This window comes from Spinacia oleracea, chromosome 4 (genome assembly GCF_020520425.1).
Source record: "Spinacia oleracea cultivar Varoflay chromosome 4, BTI_SOV_V1, whole genome shotgun sequence".
Taxonomy (NCBI): Eukaryota; Viridiplantae; Streptophyta; class Magnoliopsida; order Caryophyllales; family Amaranthaceae; genus Spinacia; species Spinacia oleracea.
In genome coordinates, this window is record NC_079490.1 from 125,124,781 (window position 1) to 125,148,853 (window position 24,073).

A 24,073-nucleotide genomic window follows, 5' to 3' on the forward strand; every position below is an offset into this window, starting at 1 on the left:
CCACGAACGTAAAATTAGGAACAAACCCACAAATACAATATAAAACAAATAGCAAAAACAATAATAAAAGACACAAGTGTTTATGAGGAAGATTTCCCTCCTCAATTATTATCGTATTATTAAGTTCCTGCAAAATAACACAATAACCCCTCAATTGATGATTCCTCTCGCTAATGTATTTTCCCTCTTCCCTCTTATTTTCTAGCTAGGCCTAAACCCCTTTTATAGGCTAAACTAGAAACTTACATCTACTAGAATTATACTTGCTCCCCAAGTCTAAATAATCCTAGAGATTGTTACGTACCAAAATATATCTAGTTTCCTAATTACAATTCTAATTAAACTAGGAAATAAGATATTAAACCAAACAAGTCCGTTTCGTATTCTTGTCGACTTAACTAAGTTGTGTTTAATTCCTAACAAACCTTCCCTTAAACTCAACTTAGTCTCTTCGCGAACCAACGAACAACTTTCGGAACTTTCCTTTCCTTGAGCCAAAATTCGTCCCCCATAACATCCTTCAAGTATGAAGAGATTTTTTTTGTTTCGTCGTCCCTTCATGATCACACTCGATCCTAGCCTTGGTGACCTCCAAACGACCTCCCTCAATATGAACTACATAACCCAAGCCATCCAAACGACCCAAAGATAAAAGATTGCGACCAAGTCTCGAAATATACCTCACCTCTCGTAATTTCCGAGTCTTCCCATCATGTGTCTTGATCTTAACCTCACCTATACCCTCACCCTTAGCCTCTTCCCCGTTAGGCAAGGTAACACACAACCCATCACTTTGTTTATAAGAAGTAAACCACTCCATTCTACAACAAATATGATGTGAGCATCCCGAATCCAAAATCCAACCCTCTTTGGGATCTTTACTCTCCTCCACCATGAGAGCGATATCCTCATCAATAGAAATAGTAACAACACCTCTAACCCTACCGTTCCTCAACACCATCAAGTCTTCCTTGTAACTAGAACACTTTGATTGTATATGTCCTACCTCATCACAGTACCAACACTTGATGTTAGGGTTTGTATTGCTCGTCTTCTTATTGCCTTTCCATTTGTTGCTACTACCCTCCGCTACTAATCCTGCTCCTGCATGGATTGACGATCTCTCTTACTTCATGAACCTCTCCGCCTCGAATAACGCCACCACAATATCGTCCAAAGCAATTGTTGTCTTCCCTACAAGTAAACTAGTTATCACAGAGTTATAACTTTTAGGGAGAGAGATGTCAACAATAAAATTGCCTTGTCCTCCTTCTTGATTTTCACATCCAAACTCGTCAATTAGGTGACAAGCCATTAAATTTATTTAGATGATCTTGTAGTGCGCTGTCTTCCTCCATCTCGAGTGAATAAATGTCCTTTTTCAAGAACAACATGTTGGCCAATGACTTAGATGCGTACATCTTAATCAATTTGTCCCACAACTCTTTTGGATTATTATCCTCTAACACATTGTACTTGATCTCCAGTGCAAGAGCCAATTTGATCGTACTAGTATCCCGTAGTTGCATATCCTCCCACTTGTCCTTGTCTACCGAATCGAGTTTCTTATCCTCCAAAGTCTTGTGAAGACCTTGATGTATAAGAATATCCTTAATTGTACTTTGCCATAATGAGAAATTCGTCTTCCCATTGTAAAGTTCTATCTTGTACTTGTTCCCCAAATCTTCCATGACTAAACCCAACTCTGATACCAGTTTGTTATAACCAAACGCGTGCCACGAACAATTAGGAACAAACCCATAAATACAATATAGAACAAATAGCAAAAACAATAATAAAAGACACAAGTGTTTGTGAGGAAATTTATATTTCCACCCCTCAAATATTATCGTATTATTAAGTTCCTGCAAAATAACACAATAAACCCTCAATTGATGATTCCTCTCACCAATGTATTTTCCCTCTTCCCTCTTATTTTCTAGCTAGGCTTAAACCCCCTTTTATAGGCTAAACTAGAAACCTACATCTACTAGAATTATACTTGTTCCCCAAGTATTAATAATACTAGAGATTGTTACATACTAAAATATATCTAGTTTCCTAATTACAATTCTAATTAAACTAGGAAACAAGATATTAAACCAAACAAATCCGTTTCGTATTCTTGTCGACTTAACTAAATTGTGTTTAATTCCTAACACAACATTCATCCCTCCTTGTCCCAGGGCAGGCAACCCTCCTGACCTGTCTCAAAGATGAAATGAGAGGTTTTATTGAAGCAGAGTATTAGACAGGAGATTTTTGATATTGCACAAAGGATCAATATGTCTTCTATAAGAAATGCAATCTCGAAGAGAGCGATCGCAACCGTAAGCCTACTTTATTAAGTTCGTCTTTTGATTTTCTTTGTTTTACAAATCCCTTTTACCTAATTTTAACTTTCGTTTTTGTTTCTTGTTATGGATTCAGGGATTCAAGGAAAAAGTTTGGGATCCTCGAAAAGAAAGAGGACTATGACATCCGTGCAAAAGAATACCACAAAAAGGAGGATACACTGCGGGTAAAGTCTTTATTTCTTGTTTCTTTTACTTTTTGACCTTTGAATGTTTTTATCACCTTTATTTTAGACGTTGTGGTCTTGATTGATTGGAGGTTGTTTTTTCGCATATCTGATATGTGATATCAACTAAAAGACAAATAGCTAAAAGACAAAAAAGGAAGTACCATTCATGTTAAAAAAAAGTACCATTCTGTAAAAAAAAGTATCATTCTGTAAAAAAAAAAGTACCATTTGTGTTTATAAAAGTACCATTTAATTTCTTTTTGTCCTTTTTCCTATTTTGTCTTTTGTTCTGATATGTATTTGCCCATACATATCTGATATGCGCTTGTACTTCCTCTGATTGATTCCGGTTTGGATACTTTTTTCCAGAGACTCAAAGAAAAGGCGGCGAATAGGAACCCTGATGAATTTTATTTTGGCATGATCAGATCTAAGACAACTAATGGAATTCATAGACCAGAGTAAGACATGTTCTTGTTTTGAGAAATGTCGTGTTCATAATGTTTGTATCTCAGTCTCAACATCCCTCATTTGTGATGCTTATTTGATTATTTCATTGCTTAATGTCACTGATTTGATTTTCTATAACCGTAGGAGCGAGGCAAACAAGTATACACCAGAAGAACTTATGTTGATGAAGACACAAGACAGAGGATATGTGCTTCAGAAAATTCTAAGTGAAAAGAAGGAAAATACTTATATCTTAGTATTTCTGATATGATATATTTGTTATGAAAGAGATACAAACATTTTCTTATTTTGCATTGTTGTTTTACTGTGTATACATTGCTGACACCATGTCCTCTCTGTTTACAGAAAGTGGAAAAGCGTAGGGTTGTGCTTCATTCTTTAGATAATCGACCCTTGAGGCTTGAGCAAACACGTTTATTTTGCACAAGACAAGTTTGTGTTTCAAACTTCGAGATTATAGAGGAGTGGAGCTGTGTGGACTTAGCCTTCCCCTTCTCCTTCTCTCTCCATTTCTCATTGTGTTGATTGTACACTAGTAGAACTGTTTTCTCGTTCAATTTTCCTCCTATTCTTTTCTCCTCAGTCATCACTATATACAAAATAATTATTTTCCCTTTGCAAGGCATAAGGCCTTCAGCTTGAGATAGGGGAGCCTTATGCTTGTTTACCTTACCTTTTTAAAAGAAACATATGCGAAATGATTTGGTGCTTGTGATTTGAAATGCTTCTGCACTTTTGTTGCCTTTTCGCTAAGTGACAAAAGACATTGCTAACTTAAGAGCTCTAATTGAGGTATCGGGAAACCTTTTGTTAAACAGTGAAGAGGCAAAAGAGATACAATCAAGATACTCAAGGGATGGAGAGCTTCGTACATCAGGGTCCGTACCTTCGGCTATCATGAGGTAAAAGGCTATTTAAAAAAAATACGTTTCTTACCTATTTTGGCATTTTTAGTCCTTTGATTTTCCTTTTTCTCTCTTTTTTTTAAGAAAGCTTGAGATAGGGAGCCTTGTGCTTGTTTACCTTACCTTTTCCGAAAGAAACATATACAAAATGTTAGTGCTTGTGATTTGAAATGCTTCTGCAATTTCGTTGCCTTTTTCAGAGTGATAAAAGGCAAGTCCTTCGTTTTTCACTTTCTCTCTTTTTCTGATGCAAGAGGATTGATTTTCTCATTTTAATAAATTTATTGTGCATGATTTTTAACAAAAAAGTTGAATATTAAGCTGTCTTAGATTGAGCAAAAATGATGTAATAGCTTGTTGGTCTTGAATCTTAATCTCTTGGAATACTAAAGGACATGTGTATGGGAGTGTTCTCTTCAATAATAAGGCCAGATAAGTTCTTATAAGTTCCAATAACTTTCAAAGAATATAATATGTAATATTATGATTATTATTATCATTATTATATACTACCTTCGTTCCTAAAAGTGTTTTACGTTTTTCGTTTATTTTGTTCCTAAAAGATCTTTACGTTTTCCGTTTAGTCCATTCTTGAAAGTTCTGTACACTCTACTTTATTCTATTGTTGGCATACAGAGTATAAATTTTACGTTTATTTCCTCATTTGGTCCACCATTACATACAACGTGCAATTTTTTTATTATGAGATTCCACCACAACTTCCCCATTCACAATGCTTTAATATTAATTCGCCCACTTACATTGTGGACAATTTATAGCTATTGATTTTACAGCTTGTTACCTCCTTTTTCACATGCTCGTCAAAGTTTTTTAATTACCATGTAAACAGTAAGCGTAAAGATCATACGGGAACGAAGGTAGTATTTGACTATTACTTAAGTTCAATATATTAAATAAATCATATTTATATTACCCCCTCTATCTCATATTAGTTTTTACACTTTCTATTTTCGTCCGTTCCAAATTAGTTTTTACATTTTTATTTTAGGAAAGACCCCACAATTATTTTAATACCGCTCTCTTTCCACTATCAAAAAGTAAGGGCTCCACACTCTCTCACATTCAATTTAAAAAATACTTCACTATCTTCCATCACATTTATTTTTCAATAAGTAATACCCCACTTTCTCATCTACTTTTTCAATAAATTAATATTTGATAACCAAACAACAATTTATCTCCTAAAACTGTGTCATGATAAGTGTAAAGACTAATTTGGACGGATGGAGTAAAAAATTTGTGGTTACTAATTTATAGTTAGTGACTATATATCAATAGTTATGTGGGATTCTTAGGTCAGATTCGAACTTGGATTTTAAAAATAAAGTATTATTAGTACCGAGTAATAACTTATATTATCTCTATTATATAAAGGAACAGCTGAGGGCGTTTTTGTAACATCACTTTTCATGTCCCCAGTTGAAAAGACTACTATACCCTCTCCACTCTAACGTAAATGACATAATTATTAATATAAGAAGTAATTAATAACTATAAGAAGGGTGGTAAAGTGATAGGATTGCAAGGGGTAGGGGAAGACCAAAGAAAACTTGTAGGAAGGTGATTGAGCATGATATGAGCCTACTTGGGATTGAGGAAAATATGGCTTTGGATAGGCCAGAGTGGAGGGAGAGAATATACGTTGATGACTTGAGTTGACTTATATATCTTCCATTTTTTTTTCTTCACAAAACTCTTTTCCTTTTTGTCTTTTCTTGGCTCCCTTTTATATGCTTTTTTAAAGGTACTTAATTTATTTATTTCTCCTAATTTTTGTTTTTATTTCTTTGCGTTTTAAATATTACCTTTTTACTATACCTTATGGTATTTTTCTAAGGGATACTTATCTTTATTATGTATTATTTTACTTTCGTTATTTTTACTTTCCCCCTTTTCCTTGTTTATTCTTTTAACTTGCCGATCTTTTCTTGTTTGATTGGTCACAATGACGATCTCCTATGTCGATTCATGTTAGCCGACCCCAAATCATGTTGGGACTAAGGCTTTGTTGTTGTTGTAAAAAGTGTTAATTGGCCTAAACGCTTTAATGTGAATTTTTTGACAAAATAACACCGTGCTAGTCACGATCCGTTCTATTTATCCTTTACAAGCGGTTTCTGCGACAACACGACCATTGCCGCGACCGCGTCCACGAACTTTTTCTATGATTCTTGCTGGTTGTAGCATGCACGAGTAGAACCTGAAGGTGTTTTTCGCTTGTAGCTGTAAAACATGGTGTTAGTTATCCTTGCCTTCTGATTTCCTTTATGGGTTTGACTTATGATTCATTTAGTAGTGAGCAATGCTATGTTATCTCTGTTTGTGTGCAAGTGTCAGTAATTTGAGATTGCAATTAACAATTAATTTAGAAATTCTTGTGTGGAGCTTTTGAAAAATGGGTTTTTGTTTTATTTTGTTTCTAATAAGGTGAATTATATGCACTTAATATTATAAGACGTCTTTAAATCCCCAGGTGAGCAAATAAGCATAGGGATCTGGTGCTAGATATGAAAATAAATGCACAATGTGATAACAGTGTTAAAAGGCAGAAACTAAAGAATCCATTAAATTTAACTTATTATTTCCAAGTTATCTAGCATTTTGCCATTCCTGCATGTGCACTTGTATTTGCATGTATCTTATCAGCAGGTGAATCTTGATGAATGTTTCATGGATTTGGCCTTTATAAAGCTTTTGAACTTTAATTTAGGTTGGTAGTTTAAAAGGGGCTTGGTCCTTCTTGCTGTTCTCTTTTGTTTGTAGCGGTTCAAGATTTCCGATGTAGATTCACATATATCATTGTTTGAATCCACAATCAAATGTTAGAGTGTTGTTTGGACTCCTGGCATGCTTTCGCTCACCAAATATTGGAGTACATGTTGCCTCCCCCATTAATATTGTTCTGATGTTCGAATGTATCTTTCTTTCCAATATCCTCGAATATCATTTCTCCGATCATATTTGTCTGCATTAGCTACTAGAAATCCCTAAACATTCGTCTTACGTCATCTGGAACTTCCAAAATGTTTGAACACTGTTGACTGTTGTGCCTTAGGAGACCCGGCGAGGTTTTGCTGAAGCCTAAAGATATTCTCCCCAATACACAACACCACAATGCCTCCACTTTGCATTGAAAGACCTAGATCGATTTTTCTAGAACATGAACTCAAGTTTCAGAGTTTTTAAACTCAATAATCTGCAATTATTGTTGATTTTAAAATTAGGGTTTGATGGATTTTATCTTGAATCTTTTCCCTTTAGCTGTTGTATATTGTTTTACTTTAAAGCAAATTTGGAACTTTAGATTGTGGGTAATATTCTAGTGATCTCTTTTGTTTCTTTCTTGTGTGCTGTGAACTGTTGTTTCCTTTTATTTCTACTCATTTTATTAAATATTTTGGGCAGGAAGATGAAAGCTTCCTACAAGCAGTTAGAGGCAAGAATGAAAAGAGTTGAAGATTTGGAGAGAGTCTATGCAGAGATGGCCTTGCAGAAAGAGCTACAGGTACTAATTCAAGCTTAACAACATCTAAATTACCTACCCATCAATTCTGATTATGTTGCCCTACAGAGTAGAGTAGATGTCATACGTTCTTGAGCCACAAATTTACTGTACCTTACTACCTTTGATTGGAAAATTCCCATAATCAACGAGTATCTGATTTTGTTTAATGAGCTGTTCTATTGAAGATTTATTTGGCATTTACAATATATGACAAATCAGTACTTACTAGAGCATCTGATAGAATTACAGTTGATTTAGTCTCAAAGTCTGCCTCAAATGTCCATTGAGCTGTATGTAGTCATCATGTGGCCACATTCTATGTTTTGTATCTCTTGTTTATTTTGTTCCGAGGTATTAATAAGTATGAGATTTTATCTTTGAATTGATGCAGAAGAAGGATAGGAAACGCAGGCTATGGGAAGATGAGATTGTTTCTCCCACCTGTAGGCCAGTGTACAAGTGGTGGGCAGAACGTAAACGATAAGTATACGAAGAATTGTATATGGTTTATAATGTGGACAGATAATGTTCAGGTCATTTATTCTAGTTTTAGTAGTGACATGTACACTAATTGAATAACAACTTTGGGCTATTTAAGAATGTATAAGATGAGGCTTTAATGTTTCCGTTTGTGCCATGAAAAATGCACTTGATTTCTTCTTGTTACATCGTTTGCCTATTACGGAGTATTGTTTCATGTCAAAAAGGAGATCACTTGCTAAGTGATGAACATGGGAGAACGATACAGATGCTATGAACGTCTATAGTTTGGTTTGCCTCGTACACTGCAGATTAATGAGAAAACAAGTTTGCAAATCGCTGGATTTGTTAAATCTGATGGCTCAGATTATACGCGGGTAATTAATCACAACTAGTTTTACACCCGTGCTATGCACGGTTCTTGTTTTGTTTTTAAGGTAGACTTTTAATTTTTGTGGGTGTTTTTATAAAGGAGAAAAAACACAAAGAGCATTATACCAACATTGCAATTTTATCTATACAACATTCTAAAATAGTACTCCGCAATCAATATGAATTACAAAACTTAGTACGAAATACTCAATTTCAACATGGTCGAGCCATAAGAAACCACATTTTTAGAATTATGAGTCATAACTTAATTAACACCTGTAGCAATTTTTGGTAAGTGTTTTCAAAGTCACCTAGAGAAACTCACTTGGGCACAGAAAAGTGTTGGTTCTTCTTCCATTATTTTCCAAACTCACCTGGGAAGGGAAAATATCTAATTACAACCAACTATAAAAGTTCACCTAGTCCTCAAGAAAAACCAGTGGAATAACATTAAAACTAATTTCACTCACAAAGTTTTATAGCCATACATTTAGAGGGTTTTGAATTTGAAACTTAGCCATCTATTTCTGTCTTACTCGTACAAGAGGGGAAAACTAAATAACCCACACACATATAACTAGGTACTGATAGTGACACTACATCATTGACGAAGCATCTGTTGCAACCGAAGGACTTGATGCCTCTGCTCTGGAGGCAACAGATTGATCTTCTGTGGTGTGAGACTCATGACTTGCTAAAGAAATTGTTGCTCCACCTCAGGGGTTAAGTGCAGGTTCATAAACCAAATTACTTTTCAAGATTCTATAGCTAAAAGTTTAAACCATCAAATTTTAGCAGTCGTTCAACAGTACAAGGCATATATTGCAAATTACTTACAGAAATTTGAAACTTAGGCGAGTTCAATTAGAAGGTTTTGGACTTTTAGGCTAGCGATGCTTGAAATATGAAGCGGGTTGTAAACATAAAGTTGCGCTGCATAGACTGGAAATAACAACGAAAAATTTTATTTTATTTTTTCTATTTTTTCTTTTCACTAAACAATAACAGTTTCTTCTCATCTCTGAAAAGCATGAATATAAATTTCTTTTAACACACTGTAAGAAAAGTTGCCTAAACTCAATACAACCACATTAAAATAAAATGCTTGAACATTTTATTGCTGGTTATCAATAACATAACCAGCAGAAATGACTGTATAGCCCCTCATACTGGCATGCAATGTTCCTCCACCATATCGTACCTTACTGCTTACTACTTAAAATGGTGCAGAAAAGGAGAGAAATAGGGGGGGGGGGGAGATGAAAACATGTAGAACCGGGAAGATTCAAGCAAAAATAGATGAATGAAAATTAGCGCGTTACTTATTTTAACGAAATAATATTTAAGTTGTCTGCAATACGCTGTCGTTAAACACGCATTTTCTAATAGTGATACAGGTCAAGATTCTCCAAAGAAGAGTTAAAAAAATAGAAGGGAGTAGAATATAGCTCCAAAATCATTTCATGCCTTCAGGGTGGTTAGGAATCTAATCATGAATATTTAGGCACTCCCCTAGGAAAAATACAAAACAAAAAGGGTTCTTTAACAATTGAAGGACAGCAAAATCAGGACTAAATTGTGGAGGGGAAACATAGCAGAATTACCTGAGAGGAGGACATCAATTAAGAAAAAAATCCCATCCAGTATTGTAAGCATCAGATGAAGATAACGATAAATCTAGAGAAGTATGGAAAACAAATACTCTTAAGTATGGAGATGTACATTAAATAGAACTTCAATTAAGAGTAAAATAAAAACCCAAGTTTCATACATCTACAAAACAAAATACTTCATATGTACCTCGTCCAAACCTACTGCTAACTATATTAATATATCCAATCAAAATTCCTCCATCAAACAACAACAAATTCTCTTGAACTTCCCAATTATTAAATAGTAGAAGAGTGGACAAACTCCTCCATCAAACAACAACAAAATCCTCCTCTGAATGCTTAAACTTCCATGTCCACTCCTCTGAATTCTTTAAACCATAACCTATAAAACCATTCTAGAACACCAAACATGATCATTCGCAATTCTTTCCCAAGCAAACATAACTTTTATAAAAGATTGTATAATGTAGGAGGTATGAAAACATGAAGAAGCATAACACCATCTCTGAATTATACAAAGCAGGATACAGTTCTGAATTTTGATAATCAAAATTACATACATATATATGCGATATGTCAATGTCCCTTATAAAGCAAAGGCACTAAGCATTTTATCTACAACTTCTACCCTGAAAAAGTTCACATAATACAAAGGATTAAAAGTTCCTCTACAAATTAGAAAAGAAAATTCTATAAATCTAAAGCAACCAAAATGTCACAAGTCCGGTCCAAACCCCATGCCTTTCCCCATTAAAATCTAGCCAAGTTCACTATGTTCTCTTGTAATCAAACAAATAATAATGCAAACCGTAGAGAAAAACAAAGTCGGTACCCAAAATTTTGAAATTCAATTAAGAAAGGGGGAAAGGTATACTAAAGATCATAGGGAAATTGAAATGAAGAACCGTGCATAAATCGCAATTTCTTTTAGAACATTTGGATTAGCAGTTACCCTTTTCAGTTATTTTGAACAAATATTTTCCAATTTTCCAAATTGAAACACCATTAATCTTCACCTTCAATCGATTTTTTTCCTGCAAAAAATTAAATTGCAACAAATCAGTTAAACCAATAATCAGCAAATCAATCACACCCTGAAATTATACTAATTCTTTTGAACCCCAACATCATCTAAGACCGGCGTCGCCGCGGTGTCACCGACGGAAGGACCAAGTTGGCAAAGATTTAACATTTGTTTTTAGATATTTCTATGTCAGGTATCCATATCCTATCATTGAGATCCAGAACAACCTTCTCATCACTAAAACAAAATTTGACAAAAACATTATTAAAAACACGATTAATTTCATAAAAAAGAGGAAGGAACTGACCTGATTCTCATTGGAAAATTCAACAGCAAAACCCACCCATATACGACCAGAAGATGAGGCTTCTTGGTTTTCTTTTTGAAATTAAACTAATAATTTGACATAGGATTTAAGGTTGGAGATAATTGATGCTTGAATGGATGAATTGATGCAATTTGGGTTTTTTGTTTTTTCAGATGTGAAGGTTGAAGGTTGGAGAAGAGGAATAGAGGATGACTTTATCTTCTGATTTGTCGTTTAACCGTTTTTGTTATTAAGGATTTTTTTTAAAAAAAAATGTAATAAAATTCTGAAATTTCAGGAGGGGCCACGTGGCTCTCCAATCTCCCTGCTATTAAATATTAGAATAGAACTAGTATAGGACCCGTGTGATGCACGGTTTATATATTTTAACTTTAAGTGCAAAGTTCAATTAATTTAGAAAAGAAACATAGAAAAACACATAGATTTTTTATTCGTTTTCATGCACCACCCATTGTTTCATGTTAGGTATAAAAATCAGTTATCATCATGTATTATGAGAGATGTCAATTCTCAAGCTGAACCGTTGAACCCGCTAGGTTGGTCCTAACCGTTAATAACCCGCGAGCTGAAACCGAAGAGACTGGATATATTAACCCGATTGAGATCTGAAACCGGATAACAAACTCGTTTCGCAGCAACCCGATCCATTTCAACCCGAAGCCAATGGATCTGAAAGTCATTAATGACCCAAATCGTTTCAATCCAAATCGTTTGAACCCGAAGAAAACCCGTTTACAATACGAACTGTTTTGATGTGTAACCCGCTTAATCCGAACCGTTTACAACCCGTAACCCGTTTAATTCGAATAGTTTGTAACCCATAACCCGTTGAATCCCGCTAGTGATCTTAAATTCTTAACACTTTTAAAAGTCAGTTATTGCCTTTGCCCCCCCTAATTAAGGCCTCAATATATATTAGAATTTATAAACGTATTAAAAATTATGATTTTATAATTTGGATTCGAATTCGGCTGACCCGACGTTTAACCCTCTACCCATTTTATCTCGCTACTGATTTATCCACATTGTATGAACTTATCGATAAAAATCTGAACCTAGATAAACTTGAATCCGATGTAACCCAGCTATACCTGTTCAACCCGACCCATTTCAGATCCGATATTCAATTCAAATACTATCTCATATGTTATTATGTTACCCGTACCCATTTTAAGTACCTGCCAAATCTCAAGTATATTCTCTTGAAATCAGGTCTGAACAAATCCATAAATTTTATTTGATTTAATCAGTCCCAAGTCGTAGTAAGTTTAGATAAGTTCATATTAATTCGAAAAATTTGACTCAAATAAGGTGAAGAGAATGTAAACAACATCCATTTTTCTTTGTTACACCCACTTATTATATATGTGGTCAAAATAATAAATAAATAATTAATTATTGTTTGTGGAGTATTTATGAAAGAAATAAACTATGTTTGCTAAAACGCAAAACGAAAGAAAACTCACATACCACATCACCACGAATAATACAATTTTATCTCTATGGATGTCCACCACTCGTCGAATCACTACTTATATATTTCCGTACGTCTAACAGGCAAGGTGGAAACATACAAATGTTCATTCAACCCGCTTCACCAAATTTATTATTTTAATTGTGATATAAAATAATTTATTGAGATATTGAAGATAATAATATTATGTAATTGAGAATATATACTTCGCTCTCGTAAAGTCATAAAATTTTAGATATTAGTGAATTTGCTTGGTGATAGTTTCTACCTTATTTATGTGTTTTTCCAGTACGTTAGTAAATAGCGGACAATTTTAATAGCGGACACAAATTTTATATATATATAGATATAGATTTTTTATAGTATAATTAAGATAATCTCATAAAAGAACGACACTTGTCAGCACCATGTAATCAGACTTGTACGTAGTTCGAGGAAAATATAACATATAAGAATCTTTAAAAATGAAAATCTTGGTAAAGTTACATTTTTACATTATATTTTTAGGATGTTTATATTATCAATAGAATCTAAAGATTTATAATGACAATCAATAATATATTTTTTGTGCATATTTTTCCTTAAATTTAACAAACAAATTTTGACTAATATTATTAATTATTTTTTTATATATTAAAAGAGAGGCCAATCAATGAGTGACACTTGTCATCACCACATTGATTTCCTCTCTTTTAGTATATTATATAGAATATAGATATAGATTTATATTTATTCTATAGTCAATATAATACATAATTGTACGGGTACTATAATAGAAATTGCAAATAAGCTAATGTAATTATGTAATCCTATTTGTACTAATAATTTTTGTTAGTGCATTTAGTTTTTATATGGCAGTAAATCAGTAATAATAATCCGTATATGTACAGTTTCCTTTCATTTAGAAAATCTAATATTATGTAGTCCATGATATATTTTTATTTAATATAGATAATTAGAAGAAAAAAAATTACTTATTTTTATATCAATAAGAGAGGCGAATCAATGAGTGACACTTGTCATCACCACGTTGATTTCCTCTCTTTTAGTATAATATACTAGTCTTATATGCACGCGATGCGTGCGAAATTATTAAAAAAACTTAAGGTAATATTGTTACAACTAATCAATCATGCACAAACGAAAAATCAAAATTTCATTATTGAGAAAAAGGATTGGCAGGTGCTAACATAATTCCATAACCCCTTCCCATTATAGTCTCTACAAACATATGACATCTACTATACGCAAGTAGAGAAATTTAAAAAGTTTTTTACTGAATTTCAGTTGAAGACAGACAAATGAGAAAATTAAAAGTTGCATACAAAGAGCAGAATCAGGACCGATTGAGACACCATTTTTACTGACGGCAGTAATCAAAAACCAAAAACCAACAGAGAAAACAGTTAATAAAGAAAGAAAATATGAAAAAGAACAGACATCTATCTCTATTGATAATAGAATCCTTCATAGCATAAGGATCAATCTCCTGGTTGGGAGGGAGTTCTTTTGACAGCAAAAAGGGCAACTCAGTACTCTCTTCTTACTTCGCGCAAAGCTGCAATGAAACCACAAATACAACAGCCAACTAAAATGATCCACATTTCTTTAAAGACGAAAGCTCAAATGTAAAACTGCCAGTAAATGAAAACTCACCAGCAAGACGGCCTTTTATGTCCTGATGTAGAAGTTGCAGCCATTGGGAAGCTACTGTAGCAGTTGAAGACCAACAAAAAGAAAGAAAAAAGTGTTAATGGTCAATCATAGCCAGTAGCAATCTAGAATCAAAAGAAATTAAAGCAGAAAAAAGACACATAGTCTAGATAAGCACTTCAATTATAAATCAAAGGGAATATTTACGAAGGAAATTAATTGAAGGCCCTATAAGAAGCAACCATAAGGAAATTAATTAAAGAGTGAAGGAATAGGATTATAGGGTGTATGTGGATAAGATCTGAAAATAATTGAAGTGACGCTAAAAATTACTCCATTTAAGTGGGGATTGGGACGATGTGGCTATTGATACTGGACGGGGGAGTATGTTTGGTGTAATTTTTGCTTTGCTGCATGATTAGAAATTTAGTTCCTATGATGTTCATTCTGTAGGCTGCCTTGAAGAAGAGTGTTCTTGAGTTTCTAACAAAGAAAGGAAGTAATACAAAACTTCAGCTGGGATTTAGGTCTGCTCAATTCGTAAAACTTACCTATTTTTTCCATAGTTAGCTAAACTGTACAGCTGGGTCTGAGTTTAAATCAACATACAGTAGGTTGTTACCTTGTTTTCTTGTAGGAACCCTGCTGTAATCATGATAGTTGGTAATGGAGGTGGAAAAACAACTTCTCTTGGTAAGTTAGCTAACATAACACTTCAAAATAATATTATTTTAGAAATTGTGATTATTTATTCTTGTGCGAAAGCCTACTTCGTATTTACTTTGGTATCTGGTGATGTTGAAATAATAAGATTCATATGGGTTTTCCCATAGTACCTTATATCCTATATTTCTTTGCAGGCAAGGCTCATAGATTGAAGACAGAAGGAGCTAAGGTTAGGTTTCCCCAAGCTTTTCCCTAGGTGTTTAGATGTGATCTATTTCGTGTTAATTTTTGTGTCAATTATCTGTTTTATTATGAAAGTTACTAAGTAGTGAGATATACTCATATATACCTTAGCAAAGACCTATACCTTAAAAAAGACCCAGATAGTGCAAATCATGATGTATAAACCTATAGAGCAGAAAATCACAGGAAATTTTACTATCACATAAGGGAGGGTAAATTTAATCAGCTATGGAAGGGTCCTTGGAAGAATATTAAATATCTATGTTCATGTTATCTATTGTTCCACATTAAGCTAGGACTTTTATTTTTATTTTAAATCTGAAAACCTAAGGAAGTCAAAATTAACTCCAATACTTGTTCAATCAAACATGAAGTCGACCAAAACAAAACTCAAATCCAATAAAATCGGCCATATTTCAATAAAATATCATATTAAATTCATAAAATCAAACAAAAAATTCAAGACCTAAATAGAAGAACAATAACCGAAAAAAGGAAAAATTCAAAATACCTGCTCGAAACACAACCACCCAGGAGGCTTTATGCAGGCATGACCGGTGATCCTGCGGCCGTGCGACACTAAGCCACAAATCTGTCCCAACATTAAAAAGAAAACAAACACCAAAGCAGCCAAAGGTTATTCATAAGCCAAACAAAACCTAGTAAAAAAAAAAGCAATAAACTATAAGAAACCTGAAGATTATTCCTCACCAGATATTTGGAAAAGTTGATGCCTGCATTTCTTTTATAGCCATTGGTGAGTCAGATCAAGTCAGGTATAAAATAGCTTCTTCATCTGCTAATATTGTGTAATCGCTGATCTGAATTGATTTGAGAAAGGAGAGGATATGAGAGTATTTTAATACATGTTGAAGGGGATTATTTGAGGAAGAAAGAAAAACAGGAGGGAGGAGAGAGAAGTTCAGATGTCAGAAACACACCAGAGGCAGCCGTCTCCACGATGTCAGAAACATCATCAACCAAAGAAGTTCAGAGAGCTGTGAAGGCCCAAGGCAGCAGTTGTCTGGGCAAGGAGCCGCTGGCTCTCATTCAAGGTTCGGCCTATAAATGACCAACAATCAATTTTGCAAGTTCAATCAATTTGTAATAACTGACACTTCAAAATCACAGCACAAAAAGATCCTTATAATCACATCAAACTCATTATGTTTTGAAAAATCGAAAATAAAAAGAAAATTATCCTTAATAAAACGTTTGGTAGACGACCATCAATTACTACTGTCAGAGTAAGTGAATTGACATTACCTTAAGTTTAGCTCATTCGAGTAAGCAAATAATTGAGAGGAGACAAACATTGTAGACAAAGTTACAACTTAAAACTTTACAATCCACAACAGCAGTGAAACCTACATTCCATACTAAGGAGAATATGGTAAGTGGACTAACTACCTTCTGTGAAAAATGGGTTTTATGCAAATGCCTCACCAGTTCAGAAGAACCTGATGCTAGAAACAAATCTACAGCAAATGCCTCACCACAACCCCTGCACCTTGTACTACCCCACCAATACCGCACCCACCATACCGCACCCACCATACCGCACCCACATTCACATAATAAGTTGAGTTGTCGTGTTGGTCTCTCAAATTATAACCCAATATAAAGTTGTAAATAAGAAGCTAATGACAGATTTATTACTCGCTTCTTCTCAAATTATACTGTAATAGTTATATAGTTTCACCTTTATATCATCTGAAATATTAATTTGAATTTTACATGTGTTTTTTTAGTGAGGTATATCATGTAGTTTTCAATTAAATAATATTGATCATATGCTGAATGCTTTATCGATTAAGTTATTAGTCAATCACCTTATCTATACATATACGGAGTATATAGTTATCCAGAATTAAAAGATTACTTCCTGGATAGGAATCGGTTAGTTCGACCAAACGTTATGAGTCTGGGACTAGATGTCCAATATTTCTGCTCACCCATAGTATTACCTGTAAATAATTAAGTGTTGTAATAGAATTGTTAATTGGACGGATTACGGATAACATATTCGTTTTCAGTCTGATTGTGCATGCCTATTAGATAACTAATTGTCAAAATCAAGCAAAATGGACATACATGCATTATGATACAGAATTTAAATAAACTTTGTATTTAAATCGAAATATTAATTAATACCTCTCTGTTTCTGTTTTGTTCTCTCTGTTTCTGTTCTGAAGCACACCATTTCAACCTTTAAACCATATTTCAGCAAGCAGAAAAAGAAACAAACTTCCAATTAAATAAACATTCAACCCGAAGTAAAAACAAAGTGAAAAGGAAAAAAGTAAACATAAATTTCTCAAACAAAGCCTAGAGATTCCTCTGTTAAGTTTTTGAGCACCAAATCAAACCAAATATCAAAATCAAATCATTCGGTAAATTCAAGGTTTGAATTCAGGACCCCATAGCTACTACTATCTTTCGAGTTCTGATGTTAGGTTTCAATTCAGGACTTACTCAACGACGGCGGCGACAATGAAACATTACGATGGGTTACTCTGTCTTTAACAAAGAAAACTAAACTTACACATAAACAAACGAAACAATCCCAAATTTGACAAAATTTACCTTGAATATATGGTATTGATCAACAGCTACATCCGCATCGCTATAATCCAATATCCTCCCTTCAATTTAATAAAATAACAAATTAATCAACTGTGCTCCATAATAATTCTACTTAATCAAAATTAAGAAATTAAAATACTACCACTCAAACGGAAAAAAAAAACACTACTTTGCTTCAATTTAATCAAAATCAACAAATTAATGAAGCAATTATATTCATAATATCCTAATAAATAATCCAGTTTGGAGTTGACACATTCAAATGAAAAATAACCCAGAATTTCAAATCAATCATTGTGCTTAAAAACCCAACAAATTAACAAAATAAGAATAAATAATCCAAATCAAACCAAACAAATTAGATCAAAGCAAACCCAGAAACTATAAATCCCCGATTTCAAAACCCTAACATCGCAAAAACTATAAATAGAAAACGCAAAGGGAAATTAGGGGAAGATGTTTTCATGTACCATAGTAGGCACAGCCGGTGAGATTATTGGTGGTGACGTTCGGGAGAAAGGAGGGTAGAAAGGGGTGTGAGTGATGCCCTTGTTGATGGTGGTTCTGAGCAGCTTTCCGGCAGATATCGGAAGCGCACAACGACGGGAAGCGATGGAAGGCCGGCCAGCTGATGGTGGCGACGGCGTTGTACGACCGACGGCTGAGCAGTAGGAGCAGAGAGAAAGCGGAGAAGTTTAAAATGAGGAAGTGAAGCATATTTTGTCGAAGGGTTTGAGGTTTAGGCGAAGTGTTTGAGGGTGTTATTGTAATTTTATTGGGGGACACGAAAAGTTAATTTACAAAAAAGTGCTCAGGAGCTGGCTTATATAATAGAGATAGATAGATATGGTAAATATATGGAAATATATAGCAAAAGGAAACCAATTGTTATTCACGTGATGTAGCCAGGCGTCATTTTCCTTCGTCTCTAGCTCTTTTTCCTCCATTTATAACTCATAGGTAAATATTTTATAGATCTACACTATTTTTTTTTCATATACTCTTTCACTCTTTGTAGATGCTTCTATTTCTTTGCTTCTGAAGAAGTTATATATATATATATATATATATATATATATATATATATATATATATATATATATATATATATATATATATATAATCGGGATCCGGTGAGAACCACCCCTTAACATGAGAACTGAGAACTAATCTCAACCGTCTAATCTTTCAATCGAACGACTCTCAGCTTGCCCGACCAAATCAAAAAAGTAAGGACAATATAGTAAATTTACATCGCTGAATGACCTCCCTCTCTCAACCCGATTCTCAAGTTTTCTTTCTCTCTCTTCCATCTGTTTTCTCTCTCCTCCTCCAAATCCTCTCTACTGTTTCTGTCTCCTTGGAACGCTCTTTGAAAATTTTGATCCCCTCAGTCCTCTCACATCTTCAATCGAAGCTTCAGCTCAAATTCTAATTCATCAATGGCGTTTTCGAGTAGTTTGTAAGTCTTATCTCTCTCCTTCTACATTTATCTTCACAAACCTAAAATTAGGGTTTCAAAATCCCTATTTTTTGCTTCCAATCGACGAACATGCTTTATATTGAAGAATAAGGGAAAGAGAATTAAGCAACTATTTTTTCGTTAACCTTCGATTAATTTCGTCCTCGAAATGTCTGATAGGTGAATTCGATTCTACGTTTGTTGCTAATTTTCTTTAATTAGGTTTCAATTGAATTTTATGCCTTTTATTTGATTTTTTCGTTCTGATTTTACTAGAATTAGGGTTTTTTTTTTGATGGGCTTGTGCTAGGTGTTTTGGTATGGTCTTTAGAATTCAGTTCTGGTTCTGGTCTTAATTTAATTTCAACTTAGTCTTGGCTCTGTTAGTTATCTCAGTTCAGTGGTGACTTATGGGATTTGTTAGAACTACCTACTGATTAGTTTCTTAGGATAACTGTGTATGACGTATGAGTTTTGTTGTGCAAGTGGGAATTTTTTCAGAAGGAATACAAAAAATATAGGGTTTGTTTCAAGGTATCGGATTGAATTCGGTCATAAAATTAGTTAGTTGACTCAATCCGACTGCTAGAACCATTGATGAGATTTGGGGAGTGAATGAAGAGAACTGGTCATGTGGTTGAAGGTTAATATGAAGTAGCATATTTGTAGTTTTCTTGTAAGGAAAACAGAGATGATGATGTTGTTGCTACTTGTGCATTGTCTAGAATAATTGGCGTGTATTTTCGTGGATTCCTCAATCCTAGACTTAAATTAATATTTTGAAAATATTGTAGGGGAATACAGTTAAACATAATAACATGTGCGGAACAATCCCCAAAGCCAGGAAACATGTATAAAGCACAGATTAAGCAAACTTACATTCGAAGCGTGTTTTCCACAATAATCTGTCAACGAACACGAACAAAGAACTCCACTTGTCTTTCCTCTACTTGGTTCACCGACACGATCAGATCCGTCTTGATTATCGTAGCTTAGACAATTGATCAAGAGATTTGCTTTTGGGATGAACACACTATGGAGGCACACAGAGAATTAGGGTTCTCTGTTTTCTCCTAGGGTTGTGTGTAATCTGAATTGTGATTGTACTTCGTTGGAAAATAGGTTGTAAGGTTATTTACATAACCTTACTAACCGACCAAGCCAAGAGGCAAGGCCGGCTAGCAAGCCCGCAAGCCAAAACACACGGACACGCACAACCAGTGGGCCGTGGGCCGCGCTGCTGCTGTGTCGTGGTCTCGGCCCGCATGCAAGCGCACAGCTCCGCGCCACAAGGGCCTCGCTGCTGCTGCGTTGCTTTGCTTGCTCGCCTATGCGCGCGCCCATGGGCCTCGAGTGCTTCGTGCACTCGGCTCGTGGGCCGCTCCTTGTATTCGCGATTAAATATATTTCCGATATATTTATTTATCGTTTCGTATACGACGAATCACCGTCGTACGATACGATTTATTCGTTTCTCCTAGCTTACGGATATTCGCGATACGATATACGATTCCTGTTAGGTTATGATACATATGACAATACATAAATCATGCGGAAAAACCATAAAGCCAAGAAAGCATATTATTTATACATAATCATTTAGCATAGTATAGATGCATACACTTTGTAGCGTGCCTTCCCTAGCTGCGCCCGAACCGAACAAGAACAAGTCTTTAGGACTCCAAGTGTCGTCCCTCCGTAGATAGTCCACAGTACGTCCGGATCGGCCTCAAGATTGACCAACTAGAATCGCCCTTAAGGTGCTTAGGAATTTTCGGCTATTAGTGCAAGAGAGTGGCTGAATTGTCTTTCAAAAACTTACCCTTTGAATACTTCAATCGTGTCCATAAATTATGACCCTAGGCCCTTATTTATAGAGGTTTGGAAAAGGAATTGGAATCCTAGTAGGATACGATTTAATTAAACTTAGAATCCTACAAGGACTCTAATTAATTAAATAATCCTAATAGGAATAGGAATTTAATCATACATCAAATCCTAATAGTTTTAGGAATTATGCATGGACACAAACACACACACGAGCATGACCCGCAAGCATGCAGGCCATGCCCGCGCACAGCCCACACGCCCACGAAGCCCATGCGAGCTACCGCGGCCCACGAGGCTGCCATGGCCTTAGCTGCGCGCTGGGCCTGCCTTGTGGTAGGCCTGCCGCAGCCTTGGGCTGTGTTGTGGTGCGCCATTGCTTGCGGGGCGATGGCCTGGCTTCGTGCTGGGCCTTCGTCCGGCAGGCCTCGTCCGATGCTTATTCGTACGATACGCTTCCGATAAAATTCCCGGTTTCGGAATTCATTTCCGATACGAACAATATTTAATATTTCTGATTCCGGAATTAATTTTCGTTTTGAACAAATATTTAATATTTCCGTTTCCGGAATTATTTTCCGATTCCGATAATATTTCCGATTCTGACAATATTTCCGTTTCCGACAATATTTCCATTTCCGATAATATTTTCCGATACGTACCATGTTTCCGTTTCCGGCAACATCTACTACTTGGATAATATTTATATTTCCGATACGATCCATATTTCCGTTTCCGGCAATATCATCGTTTCCGGAGTATTCATTTCTTGCTTGTGACGATCTCAGCTCCCACTGAAACCAAGATTCGTCGATTCCGAATATCCATAGATAGAGCATTTAATGCCATTAAATACTTGATCCGTTTACGTACTATTTGTGTGACCCTACGGGTTCAGTCAAGAGTAAGCTGTGGATTAATATAATTAATTCCACTTGAACTGAAGCGGCCTCTAGCTAGGCATTCAGCTCACTTGATCTCACTGAATTATTAACTTGTTAATTAATACTGAACTGCATTTATTAGACTTAACATTGAATGCATACTTCGACCAAGGGCATTATTTCCTTCAGTCTCCCACTTGTCCTTAGGGACAAGTGTGCATTTCCTAATTCCTTTGTCGCTCGATGCTTTCTCTTGAACATAAGGTAAGAGTTGTAATCCTTATTATGTCCAGAGGTGTTTCTCGGTTTCAGAGTTCAACTGATCAAATAAACAGATAATCATAGCCTATGATTCATCCGAGCACGGCCATGCATTTCACAGTTTCTAGCTCTCCAAGTGGCCTTGTACAACTTTTAAGCATCTCATCCCGATTTATGGGAGGACAATCCCAATCTTGCGATCTTGAGATTAGACTTCGTTTGATAGGTGATTACCTGAGCGTTGCCTTTATAGCCTCCTTTTACGGTGCGACGGTTGGTCAACGTCAAAGCAACCAGTTCTCAAACAAGTAATCTCAAATCACTCAGGTATTGAGGATTTAGTGTCTAATAATTTTAATGAAATTTACTTATGACTGATTTTCATCTCTTACAGTAAAGTTTCATAGGTTTGTCCGATACTAGTCTTCCCAAAGTAAGTATCTATGCAAATGATTATGACATTGCCATGCCCACATAGTTCAAGAAACAGAACTACTAGTCATCTTGCATTCTAGTCGTCTAACGTTTTCTATGCGTCCAATTTTATAGAAAACTCCGACCAGGGACCATTTTCAACTTTTGACATTCAAGTTTACTTGATAGACATTTCTTAGTCACAGGACTGGTCCTGACAGTCTATCTTGAATATATCGTCAAATTGAAGGGACTCATCATTTAATAAACCACAAATTAAATGGAAAAATGAATTCTATTCATTTATTGTGAATGATTAACCAATAATGTTTTACAAAGATTTAAACTCTAAAACTTTAAAACATTAAATGAGGACATCAAAGCCATTCTCCAATATGCTTGATTCCCATAGCTGCAGTGTGCAAGTTGTGCTTCGCCTGCGGCAGAGGTTTAGTCAATGGATCGAGTTCCAATCTTGCTTATCTCGACTTCTTTTCTTTCAACGAACTCTCGTAGAAGGTGAAATCTACGAAGTACATGCTTGACTCTTTGGTGGTGTCTAGGCTCCTTTGCCTGTGCAATAGCTCCGTTGTTATCACAATACAAGGCTATTGGTCCTTTAATGGAGGGGACTACACCTAGTTCACCTATGAACTTCCTTAGCCATATAGCTTCCTTTGCTGCTTCATGTGCAGCAATGTACTCCGCTTCAGTTGTAGAATCCGCAATGGTGCTTTGCTTAGCACTTTTCCAGCTTACTGCACCTCCGTTGAGGCAGAAGACAAACCCAGACTGTGATCTGAAATCATCTTTGTCGGTTTGGAAACTTGCGTCCGTATAGCCTTTAACAATTAATTCATCATCTCCACCATAGACTAGGAAGTCATCTTTGTGCCTTTTCAGGCACTTCAGAATATTCTTGGCAGCAGTCCAATGTGCCTCTCCTGGGTCTGACTGGTATCTGCTCGTAGCACTGAGTGCGTACGCAACATCCGGGCGTGTACATATCATAGCATACATTATTGAACCAATCAATGATACATATGGAATCCCATTCATTCGTCTACGCTCATCAAGTGTTTTTGGGCACTAAGTCTTGCTTAGAGTCATTCAATGAGACATGGGTAGGTAGCCTCGCTTGGAGTCTGCCATCTTGAACCTATCAAGCACCTTATTGATATAAGTGCTTTGACTAAGTCCAATCATCTTTTTAGATCTATCTTTGTAAATCTTGATGTCCAATATGTACTGTGCTTCTCCTAGATCCTTCATCGAAAAACATTTCCCAAGCCAAATCTTGACAGAGTTCAACATAGGAATGTCATTTCCGATAAGTAATATGTCGTCGACATATAATACT

At 35.3% G+C, this 24,073-nt stretch overlaps 1 pseudogene; it reads left to right on the plus strand.

The window, feature by feature from the left end:
- Nucleotides 1–2,285: 2,285 nt before the first annotated feature.
- Nucleotides 2,286–8,035, plus strand: LOC110800390 (probable U3 small nucleolar RNA-associated protein 11; annotated as a pseudogene).
- The last annotated feature ends 16,038 nt before the right edge of the window (nt 8,036–24,073 follow it).